Source organism: Habropoda laboriosa, unplaced genomic scaffold, assembly GCF_001263275.1.
Source record: "Habropoda laboriosa isolate 0110345459 unplaced genomic scaffold, ASM126327v1 scaffold65, whole genome shotgun sequence".
Taxonomy (NCBI): Eukaryota; Metazoa; Arthropoda; class Insecta; order Hymenoptera; family Apidae; genus Habropoda; species Habropoda laboriosa.
In genome coordinates, this window is record NW_017100254.1 from 1,327,794 (window position 1) to 1,340,436 (window position 12,643).

The 12,643-nt window shown below is 35.5% G+C and overlaps 1 protein-coding gene across 1 annotated transcript in view; it reads right to left on the reverse strand.

The window, feature by feature from the left end:
- Nucleotides 1-12,643, reverse strand: part of LOC108572502 (IQ motif and SEC7 domain-containing protein 2) — a 99,030-nt gene that overhangs the window by 82,377 nt on the left and 4,010 nt on the right.

The window sequence follows — 12,643 nt, forward strand, 5'->3', positions numbered from 1 at the left end:
TGAAGAATTAATTGCTGAAACGGTTGGTCAGAGAAAGTCTGGTTTTTCTTCATCTCGAATGTGACTACAATCTTGTGTTTCTTCTTGAGGGATATTTTAGAAATATCTGATAATATACGTTCATTTGTTACTTTAAAGTATTCTAAGATGCTTTATGAAAAATCTAAAAAAATTTGCAAGTATCCTCTGATACTCCGTAAAAAATTTCCCAATACTTCAAACAAGGAAACCTGAATTCGGTATAATACAATCTAATATTATTTAGTCTCAAACATATTGCATTAAAATATTCAATTAGCTAATAAAAGAAATACAAATATTCTACCTAACACTGTACTGTTAAACATATGCTTTCACCAAAAGCACCTAAAAAAAAATTATTTAAATACTCAAAAAATGTCTCAACTCCAACGAACACTTGGAATTAAAATAAAAATCAAACCACACCATTCTTAGCCAAGTGAAAACGACGCCCATAATCAACGCAAGCCTAAGCACAATGAGTGTCCCAAGGCGGCAAGTTAATCAGATTACCAACCAACGCCTTCCAATTCGTTTCATTCACTAACTGACCCCAGCACACGTTGGCCACGAGCAAAAAGAGAAATATAGTAGTTCAAACGTGACAAAAGGTACGTACATATATACCTGAGCGTTGTTATAAACGCGATTGCGTTTCAATAAACGTACGAATGAAAAAGAGAGAGAGAGAGAGAGAGAGAGAGAGAGAGAGAGAGAAGGTCGGTGACCTCATGGACTCGCGTGGCCAAAGGCATTTAAGTGCGCGCGTAATTACGCGCGGCGACAGAGGGTGCACTTCACTTTTCTCACGACCCTCCCCTCCCCTCCACCTTGGACACAGTGCACCCTTTGCGCAACTTTCGAGTCCAAAAGGTGGATATACGCTATCGATAAAAAAAAGTTTTGAGTCCAGTGTGCATTGCAAGTTATACGTATGAGAAAAATTTGTAGAAAAGTATTAGAAAATTTGGAACACGTTTGATGAATTTTTTTATTACACAAATCGAAGTGTACCATTAATTGTGAATCCATAAAATATTCGGGTTAATTTTGATACGTGGTTCCAAACTTTTCGCCCACAGTGTATATAATTTGGTCTTTAAAAATTTTAAGAATTTTTAATCTTGCGAATTTTTAATTTTTGAGAATGTTTAATTTTTAGAATTTGCAATTTTGCGAATTTTTAATTTCGAGAATTTTCTAATACTGAACTGCCGTTGATCGAGGTCTCTTATTAAAGGAAATTAACGTTTCTTCGACTACGATTGCTTATTTCGGGAATCCCCATAATAACCATGACACAATTTCGTAAAAAACACCCTAAAAATCGCTAAAATTGCCTAAAAAACTCCTCAGCAATGCACAGAAGTCACTAGGAACATCCTAGAATCACAAGAAAAACTCGCTAGAAATCCCTAGTATCTCTAGGGTGTTATACGTATATGTATATGTATGTATATCAATGTGATCAAAAATTCAAGAGACTAACATTCAATCCCCTTCCAATTTTCTTTGATTTCCTAATCTGACATATTTTTTTTTTATAAAAACTCATCTTCGTTTAAGTAAATTTGAGAGATAATAAAAATCCACAAATTCCTCGTACAAAAGAATCTTCGGAATCGTGAATTTTTGTCTCTGAAAATTTTTGCTGCAGTTTACCATGCACAGTGGTTTCAAGCCTTTGAATAACACTGTATATTTGTTCGCGAACGTATGGAACGCGAGCTACGTAACTGGTAGCGTAACCCTTTGCAAGTTTCTTTCTTTGGAAGGCTCAAGTTCTACCCCTCTGGGTGTTTTATAAGGGGATAATTCGAACTGGGTGGGACAAGGAGGTGATTTACAACGATTGGTGGGTTGTGTGTAATGTTTGAAGATGTTGTGGTGAATTCGGTTGGGAAAAGGGTGGGCAGAGAGAGTTGCATTTAGGGAGAGGGTACAGAGAGTTGGAAATATGGCGTTTGAAGGTGAATCGAGAAGTTGCTGGAACTTTCTGAATGAAAGCTTCAAGTTAAATTTGCTGCTTTGTTAGTTAAATGTCGCGAATTTTCGGTTCTATTGTGCGAATTTGAGAATATGCTAAACCTATGTCAATTCGAACATCCATTCTGTAATACACCTTTTAAAATCTTGAAAATTGAAAGATTGGATTCTGCAGCGAAGTACATTGATTAAATTGAAACAAGTTTTAATGCACTTTATAGATTCATTCTGAAAGTAGGTTAAATTTCGTATAAAATAGAATTAATACAGACTTGTTGCTGAACGAATATCTTATCGAACTTAATTAAAATTAAACGTACACTAGAATAAGCTAAATTTAATGAAATTTCACTTGAAATAAATAAACCCTCGAATTATTTCAATCTAATAAAGTTCAACTTAAGATAGACATCTTCTGAAGTTAAATAATTTCATTTACGATACATACAGAATTGAAAAAATTGTTTCCTGCAAACTGAAACTCAAACAAATCCATTTTTATGCAACAAAGATATATAAAAATGGATCGTTCATCGTCATAATCAATCGAATCACAGCCAACTTCTCCAAAATCTAAACTACTGTGTTCCAGATGTATCCACTTACAGATCGAAACGAGACACGAAAGAAATGGACCATCTGAAGATACTAAAAGAATACACGAGACGAAAGTTACGAATGAATCATTCTTCTCTTTCTCTCTGTTTTCCCAAAAACTAATCAAGGCTACACATGCAACCATGTGGGGCCCACTGTGTTTCTGCGTAAACAAGAACGAGATTTAAACATCCCTCGTTGCATTTTATTTTTACTCGAAAGCTTATCGTCTTTGTCTCCCACCGAGTGCAGCAATAATTCCTGTATAATTGGAAAGAGAGAATTTTCCATCGAGAAATCGAAGTTATAGTTAGAATGAACAGAAAGAAGATCTGTGTGGCATCAGGCCCTTACATCTTCTTTCCTGCCCGTCTAATCTTTCGTCTAACTTTAGACACAGACAACTGGGCCACACTTCCAAAAACGAAACCTCTGTGGAAATCGAACTGTTTCCACGAATTGTCCCATTTCTTCAATCTTCAAAGAAGAAAGGGGGCAAAATTTCTTTTTTGTATCGATTACTATTATTTCCTTTTTCAAGAGAACTGTACGGTTGGTAGTTCTAGTAAGTTCTACAGGATGGTAGAATAATCAATAGAAGTACCCAATTTCTATCGGTCACTCCAGTGATATTATCAAATATAAATACGTTTTATCAGCCTGTTATCGACGCTTTCTTCGAACACGTCGCTTCTACAGTGAGTAACAATCACGAGCTACTTGTGCGCAGTAAAATTCTTCCAAAATGATTCGTTGTAATCGTTCTTGGTACCGAAAGAATTGAATTATAGAAGAACAAGTGTCTCGTAAAATCAAATTTAAACAAAGAGAATATCTAAATCAGTAATATCTAAAATAATATCTATTCTAAATATCGCTATTTAGATCGAAGCCTGATTGTCTTGTACTTCTATCGTCCAAATTAAAACAGTGATATAACTAAAATCATTTTAATTCTTATACAACTTTTAATCTAAATATCTGGTGTCTTTATGTCGTTCCATAAAAGTAAAATAACTTTTTTTCTCTCATACACTCTGATATGTCTACTGTGGATAGAAAAGTAAATTTGCTCTCAATGTTTCGTTTTAATTCGACAATGCAGATAAATGATCAGAAACATACAGAAATAGTAAAAGAAATTTGAGACTGGGATTGTGAATAAAAGCACAACTCTAGAACTTATCTCACATAAGATTTCGAAATCTCTAAGCCCAGAAACTTCGTTTACATTTATTACAGATAAAGATCACTTTTTTTAAAGCAACATTTCACGATATTTTTCTAATGAAAATCGTCGTTGGTGGAATCACACGGACTATTAGTTAGATTTAGCAACGAAAGGGTTAAAAATGAGCACACTCATCGACTTCTCTACTTGTGAGAATTGGCAAAGGATAGCTGGACTAATCCAAAAATCGGCTAATCTGTGCAGGCATAATCAGATCGCACGTAGAGATTATGGCGAGAAGTAGTCTATTTACCAGAGGCAATCTCGCTGCTACCAGCAGAAGAGCTGGGGAAAAAATATTCGATTAAGGCGGAGGCGGGCTCGAGTGCTTGGCCATCGAGACGCAAGCTTAATTTTAGATGCATCCTCGCCACCCGAAAGAGCTTTCGCCACCGCATTGTTTGGAACCGAGCTATGCTATCTTTCTTATACTTTTTTATTTCGTCTATAGTCACATATTTTGGGGAATTGATTTTTTTTTTTTGGCAAACGTCAACTCTGGAATTATTACGGAAATTCTTTGCATATCTCCTGTATTTTTCAAAATGTTCATTTTGGACTACTGGAGAAAGTATATTGAAGGCTGCTCGATTTTTTATGAATTTATTGAGAGAGTTTAAATATGAAATTATCCACACTTTTTTTCTTCTTATTTCTTCAAGGTGTGTATTTTAGGATTTTTTCTTTCATTTTGATTCTTCAGAATCATATATCTTTGTTTTTTACTATCTTTGTTGCTGTGATATTTAAAAACATTTCAAAGTATGAAATCTTTAGAATTTGATCAAATTTCATGGAAAATTTGTCGTACCTTTCGTTGAATTTCTCGTCCTAATGTGGTCCTCGAAGATTTTTAAGAGAATTCAGAAGCAAAAGATCCGTGGAATTTCGCGAAACTTTGTCGTGAAGTTTAGTAAAGTTTCGGAGTTCAGAGGCATCTCCATTACTCGAGTTGCAAAGTATGATAGTTCCCGTTTACGAAGGGTAGCAAAATTTTTCATCAACTCGTTCCTCTAATTCCCGAAGTCCTGTTATATCGCGTCACTTCTTATTAACCCGTACTAATTTTTACATCGAAATAAAAAACACTGGAAAGTCCAAGAATTTTCCGATATCTACGATAAAATTCACTCTGAACATTAGATAATCGATAATTACGAAAGAAATCAATTCCTCTTACGAGTCAATTTATTCACTTTAATACTTTTAAATTGCTACAAATTGAAAATAATAAAATACAATTTTCAAGACATTCACAAAATTCAAATATTTCACAACCACTCGGCAAATTTTAATTCTGCACTGAGAGTACCAATTATACTAACCAATTAATAACACAAATACTCAACTGTACTAATTAATTAATTAATTAATAATATCACAGGAATTCTCTATTAATTATAAAAAAAAATTCCACAACAGATCTAACTCCATATCTCCTTTTCACTATTTTGCCTATTTATAATTTACTATCTTTTTAGCATTAATTAAATTATCAATCCCACTAATTAAAAATCTCAATACTCTAATAACCGATAACTGAACAATTATGATATCATAACAATGCCACAGGTATCGTTAAAAACAGAATTCCACAGAGTTCCCCATCAATATCACTAATAACACAAATTAATCAATACCTCAAATAACCAACAATATTCTACCAAGCGTCAGTCATTAAAACGAATACCACGACGTTTATCGCTACAAATTCCATCCAATTCCTTCCACGTCCAATTCATCCAAAACCGTCTCTGTCGCATGACGGATCATCGAGGAACCGGAAGCTCCAATAAAAAAATTACCTACTCCCTATCTCTCTTCATCTCTTCATCCTTTTTCTTTTTCAATATCACGTCTCCATAGAAACAGTGTGCAGTGAGAATAACTGTGTGTCCGTAGCGAGAAGAACCAATAGCAGCATCCGTTGGAAGAAAAAATGAAAAATTCATGAGTAGAAGAGCCTTTTAAACCGCGAGAGACAGCTTAGGGAAGACAGAAGAGGAGATAGGTAGGCGACGAATACGGGGAGAAATAAGGGGAAAACGGAAGAAGCACTAGGGTTTGAAAAAATCCAAACTTCTCTTTGCAGTGGTCCACAGGAGAAATGGACTATTTTTGTCCTCCAGAAAGAGACTCCACTACTACCTCATAGCTCGAACGAAAAAGGGAATGCGAAAGGATATAGAAAAGTGTATAACAGAGAATAAGATGAACTATGAAGCAACGTGAAACGAAAATTACTTCTGACGTCGTTTCTAATTAATTTCGAAACGCTTCGCTAGCTTCGACGTGCTTCAAACGTGTACAACTTCTTCGTTCTTTGAGCAACGCTGAAAAGAAACTCTCTCGTTATACCATAGGTTGAAGGATCTACTCAGGTGATCTTCTTCTTGCGAAATTACGAATTTCTCACTGTCTCTCAAGAACAGTGACGACGATCGAGATGTTCGTCACAGATTCTACGAGTTTTTTCTTTCCCTTTCGAGTACTTCAGGTGTTCTTTATGGTTTGACGCTTTGATAAGTAGCGATGCAGGATCTGCAGGTTTATGGCACGCTTGGGAATGGGTTCTCTGGGATTCCCAGAGATTTGGGGTTGCTGAGAGCTTGGAAAAGGGTGTTGGAGATTTGGGTCGTGTTAAATTGAGGTACCTGAGTGTTTTTCACAGGCTTTTCCAGGGTTTAGGGTTCTCCGAGCCCTGGAAATATTCATATTAATTTTTCCAGAAGCTGTGAGTGATATTTGCTAATTCTTTTGGAACTTAGAATTGCTAATGTTCTGAAAAAATAGTGATAGAAGCTTCAAGACCTCTGAAAATATTTCTAGATGATTTTAGGGTCTTCTGAGTCGTAGAAATATTGTTATTCATTTTTTTCAGATCTACATGAGTATACTTTTGAAACTTAGAATTCTCAATGTTCAGAAAAACTAACGATAGAAGTTTCAGAGCCTCTGAAAATATCTCTCTGGATATTCTATCAAATCTGAATTTTCGAATAACAGCAATCAGTAATTTTTAACTCTCCAATATCATTTTCCAGAAGCATCTCTTCCTAAAAAATTACGATATTTCTTCTTTATATTTCATTACTGCACTTTATACCTCACAAAAGAATAACCAATTCCACAAATCCCCAGATGACGATTAAAAAAATAAAGCTTCTGGAACTATACTTTAGGTGGCTGGAACTGTTCGCAACGAGCTCTTTTCACAATCCTTCTCCGAAAAATCCTGCGCCAGCTACTTCACAATTTCCCCTCGTCGAAAAACGAAAACACCAGCTCAAAGGGACAAAGGCAGAGAAAAGCGAGGAACCTCGAGAAACAAAAGCCACGACACGTCTCCTCCTACTTCTCTTACTTCTTCTCCATCTACATACCACGTGGTCAAAAGGGAGATTTACGGTTCGAAGAAACAGTATATACACACGGTGTCCTACATATTTTCCACAAGTGTGTATAGCCCTCGAACTTTCCATCTGGATGGAACGTGTCGTTATACTCCTTCGACGCCTCGAACCAAAGATTTGTCTCCGCAGAATGGCCAGAGTAATTGCCGTTTCGCACGCTCGACAAACCTAACTACACGCGTCTAACAGATGTGTTCTTGTTCAAATCGCGTTCAACTGAACGACGCTTTCCCCAGTGAACAAACAGGGGATTCATGAGCCTGGTGACAAGACCTTGTCTCACTTTGAAATTTTTGCCTTCGAGACGCTCTTTCGTTACATCGGCGACTTTCTTTTTGTTATTCTACTTGAAACGTGGCGAACATGTTGAAGGTTGAAATTGAACACGGAGAAGTAATATGATTGATTGATGAATACTTACAAGGGAACATCCCCCGAATCTTGAAGTAACGATCACCGATTTTGTTGAAACATTGGTATTCAGTAGTTCTCAAAAAAATATTCACATTTTTTTTTTTTGCATCGTCCACAGCGAAGAGGTGAAAATCGCCTTCAAAGTAGGAGATCGTAAATATATTTAGTCGAATATCTCGAAAACTCTCGGCACATTTGTCGACGGGATACGTAACTCGGCGTTCTTTACTTCTCAAACGTCGAAGATGGAGGAAGCAAATCGGCGTTCTTCAGACAGTCAAATGGTCAAAGAAAGTAGCTTTTTGGATAATAAATTGCGCATTGTTCAATTCATTCGTTTATATAAAAAATTCCTGCTTGAATTGGCGGGAAATTGGGCAAATAAAGAGTCAGAAGAAGATGATCAAGGATCTCAACTTGAAACTTCTAGTTTTACTCCACATGACTCTTACTGCGACCCGCCAGGACGACTGTCCGTCGATATGGGACAGCACACTTTAGAGAAAATTATTAGTAAGGGAAACCAAAAATATCCATGTCGAAAATGTCGCTTGTGTGCGCTGCAAGCAAAAGAAGAGGCAAAACCAGAGGTAAGGGGCAATGTTTTAATAACTACCACACAAAAAAAAAACACTATTAGTATCGTCAATAATTGTACGAACCAATTTTTAACAAAAGCTTTCGTTTGATAAAATATTTACATTGCATGTACCAAAGTTCCGTCAATATCGGTGATCATCACTTCAAGATGTTTCCCTGTTAGTAATATTTAATGATATAAATTTCGCGCATTTCGATTCGTCCAGTTACAGAAAGGAGAGCTTGAGACTTTGATTAAATTTTTCTTAATTGTGGTAAAAGAGTAATCCAAGATACTTGGACCAAAGGATCGCTAAAAAATCAAGAGAAAGAAGAAGTCTGCGAGAAAAAATAGAGGCTGCTGGTGTCACCGTTGGTGACCCATGATATTTACCAGAAGCAACATTCTTCGACATGTACGTGAAAGAAAAATTCATCGAAATTGATGGTTTACTATGCATCGTATTCAGCAGGCAACGTTTTAACCCGTTTTTCTGGTTCAACAAGAAGTTCTACATTTCTATATGACTCGAATGGTAAAAGATAGCGAAAAGTGTCTTGTAGATGGAATTTCTTTTAGAACTTTTATATCTTCGATGTTGACATTTATATTAATGGATTTTGCAGTATAAGTAGTCTTTTCTTTAAATTCGTGACTTTTTGGAACCTTCAGGTACCATAATTCACTGGGATTTCTAATTTTAGGGTTTCGCAACTTTTGTAAATTTCCAATTTGGAAATTTCCAATTTTCTCAAATCTAACCTTAGAATTCTTTATTTTCTGGGATTCCTAATTTCTGGATTTAACCATTTTTTTGCGATTTCTAATTTTGTAGGTTACTATTTTCACGAATTCTGATTTTCTGCGATTTCTAATCCGAGAGTTTACAATTTTTAAGAATTCCTAATCTTGGAAATTGCAATTTCTTAAAATCCCTAATTTCGAAATTCACAAATTTCGTAAATTCCCCATTTTGACTAGCAATTTTAAAACATTTCGACCCTTGAATTTCACCATTTGTTTTCACTATCGCTATGTTTCGCGAAAATTGAAGGATTATCCGGGTAAAGGTGACGACTCGAAAAAGTGAATATAAAGGGCTGAGAGCAATCTTCACGCGTCAAATGTAGCAAGGGCGGGTCCACGCGTGACCTTACTAGGTCTCGATCGAACGATCAATGTGGCAGAGCTCCAAAAATGTTAGAAAGTGTGCAGTTGCATCTTTATTGGGGGGGATGGAAAAGGTTATAAAGGCGAGACCTACTCCAGAACTAGGTTATGTACGCATCTGATTAGTATTTCTGGTGCAGTTTTGTATTTCCTGGCAACCGCTACCCATTTTTCGTTATTGCTTTGTCCCATTCTCGTTACGTAACTTAACCATGGAGAAAACTTCATGCAACTCCATTACGAATCTTCAACTACTTTCAAGAATTTATTAATACCGTTAAGACTCGTACCTTTCATCCTCGATGCACGAGAAATTCGAAGAAAGGAAATGTATTACTAGAAAAATTTAGTGCAATTTATGATACGTACAATAAATAATTCTATCTTGAAACATGTTATCTTCATTAATAGAGGAACACGAAGAAAGGAAATTCATTGTTAAAAAATTGAATGCAATTTGCAATTCATGCAGTTAATAATTTTACTCTGAAACACCTTTTATTTTCGTTAAAAGAGGAACGCGAAAAAGGGAAATTTATTATTAAAAAATTCAGTACAATCTTTTAGAAGAAAAAAAATGTTCAATATTTTAGAGGAAGAATAAAATTTGTTGAATTTTTCTGGACATAAATACGGCAATAAAATGTAACCCCTTTATAGGAACAAAAAACATTCAAATTTCCACAGTGAAATAGTGCAGAATGTAAAGAAATGTACATACAATTTTTCACCGAGGAGAAACGAAAAAAAAGTTGGCAATTTTGCTGTAGTGGCAATTTCCAATATACCACTGCACAAAAGCAAAAGGAAAAAAGTAAAAAAAAGGGCAGAAAAATTAGTAACAACAAAGAATAAATTTTTCTTAATTTTGGGAGCAAAAAAAATATTCAACATTATCTCCAAAAAATACTATATTTCCTCAATAAGCCCCACTGTACAAAAAAAAAAAAAAAATAGAAGGAAAAATTATTAATACTAAGAAAATAAATTTCTCTTTCATAGAAAATTTGACTATTTTCCCACCGTACAAAAGACCATCGGCAAATTATTCGATAAAACGATGAAATCAGCGGTTTCTTCACGAAAAGACAAGGTCACGTTCACACGACATTGCGCCACGATCCCACGCGATTTTCCATTTCGTTTTCCTCCGCGATTACAGGAGAAATCACCGGTGCATTCAGCGGCGTGTGACCGTAGCCTACTTCGTAACGCACGACAATTTCTGCCTGCTACGAGCAATCCGCCTGTTTAACCGTCGAATTAGTTCGGTTCCATCGATGTTCACCGTTCTAACCCATTAAATAGAGACGTTTCATTTGCAGAAGCAGAAACCGAGGGAAATTTACGTTGATTGCAGCCATCAGAGACGTATATACCACCTAAGAGCTTTCTCTCTTGTGATTTTATACCTGTTTAATGGATTCTCTTACGTAAAAATTTGAAATAACGCCCGATTCTTAGGTAAGAATAATTTTAATCTTTTTCTTTTTTCCTTCGTGAAGCTGATAAGAAAAGATGAATGAAAAATGTGTACCACGTGTACGATCTATCGCCTCCTGTTCTCGTTAAGGGTCTCTTGAACGCAGGAAGCGTTATAGCGATAGCTACTGTATTTCTGGATGATCGAGAGGGAGAGATATGAAGGATTCAGATTGTAATTCTGGTATGAATGAGATTTTAGATGTCTAATGCGATGTAAAGATCGAATGACGAACGATGTCGGTGAAAGATTTAGGTAAGTTTCAGGTGTAAAGGAATTTCTGTATAAGTATCAAGGAACTTCAACGGTAATTTGTCTGCAAAGAATGTCTAGATTGAAATACATTATACTTGATAAATGTATGATTTTATCTTGTATTTCAAAAGATAAAGATTAGAAAATATAAAGATATAGAAGATGTACGATTCAGAAAATGATAAAGATACAGAAAATATAAGATTATAGTTTATGTTCACACATTGAAGCGATTTCTATTTAACTGTAGAACATTCTTCTGATTATTTTCATTCAGAATTCTTTATATTAACCCTTTGCACTCGAAGGCCCTCTTTTCTATAAGGAAGTAGCAAAAATTAATGGAATTTTTGTAAAACTAATATTTTTATTAGAAGTTGGTTCTTTCAAACTACTTCACTGCTAAGCACTACTGTGCAATCGACTCACACGGCGAAAACAATTGAAAGCACAGTCCTATCTCTTCTCGTTTTAAAGTTATAACCATCGTAACAACTTACCTCCGTCACTTTTAGCCCCGGTCCCCCCTACGTATTCAAAGAACATCAATGTGGATGATAAATTGAGACGTCTCGGCTGTATGAAAAGAGTGCATTTCGTATGCATTTCGATGCATCGAGATTGAGTCTATACATTTGGTTCTAAAACGAAATCGTATTGAAAAGTACATACGTACGTAAAGGTGGAAATGAAAAAGGAAAAATGATAAATCTGTATTCGATATTTGGCGGAACGACGTATGAATCATAAGGGAATGATTTCACGAGAAATGAAATATTGAAATCTTCGTCTAATTATTTCTTCACAGACTCCTAATTGGAGGATCGCGTTTCTGAAGCATCGAAACTCGCGTGTCTAATGCCTCGATGCTCTTAATTAACTTCGAACTTTCCACGTATCGATGAACAGCTTGGTGCGCAACTGCTCGATCATTTTCGAGGATGTATCGAACGTTATCGACATGATAGTGCAGCCAGTTCGTTGTTTGCGCAGCTGAGATACATCCGAAACGGAAGCAACAGAAAAATCCACGTTTGTTCTGATATTCCGATATCTGAAATTTCAAGAATTTCAATTCTGTCGGTGGAATTTTATAGAAGGAACAAGGACAGAATTTTCGATAGCAATTTTCTACCTAGTTTTCTATAAAAATTCAAAGAAACATTTCTCACATTCTTACCTGAATTTTTGTAAAAATATTAAATTTATTATATTTGTAGAAGTTATGTATTCAGGGAAAGGTAATTCTCTTGAAATACTTACGATTCAATTTTGGAGGAATTTATAGTGGGAGAAAGATGAGAAAAAATTTGATATCAATGTGACGAAATGCAGTTATTATCGCTAGATATCGAGAAAAAGTCATCCAGATATGGCGTTTCAACGTGTAACACTAGGGAAACGTTTCTTCTCGATAATTTCAGATTAAAGTTCGAGATACTGTACTAAGCGCCAAGTTTAGAATTCTTTTAAACTAATCTAAAACTCCTTTG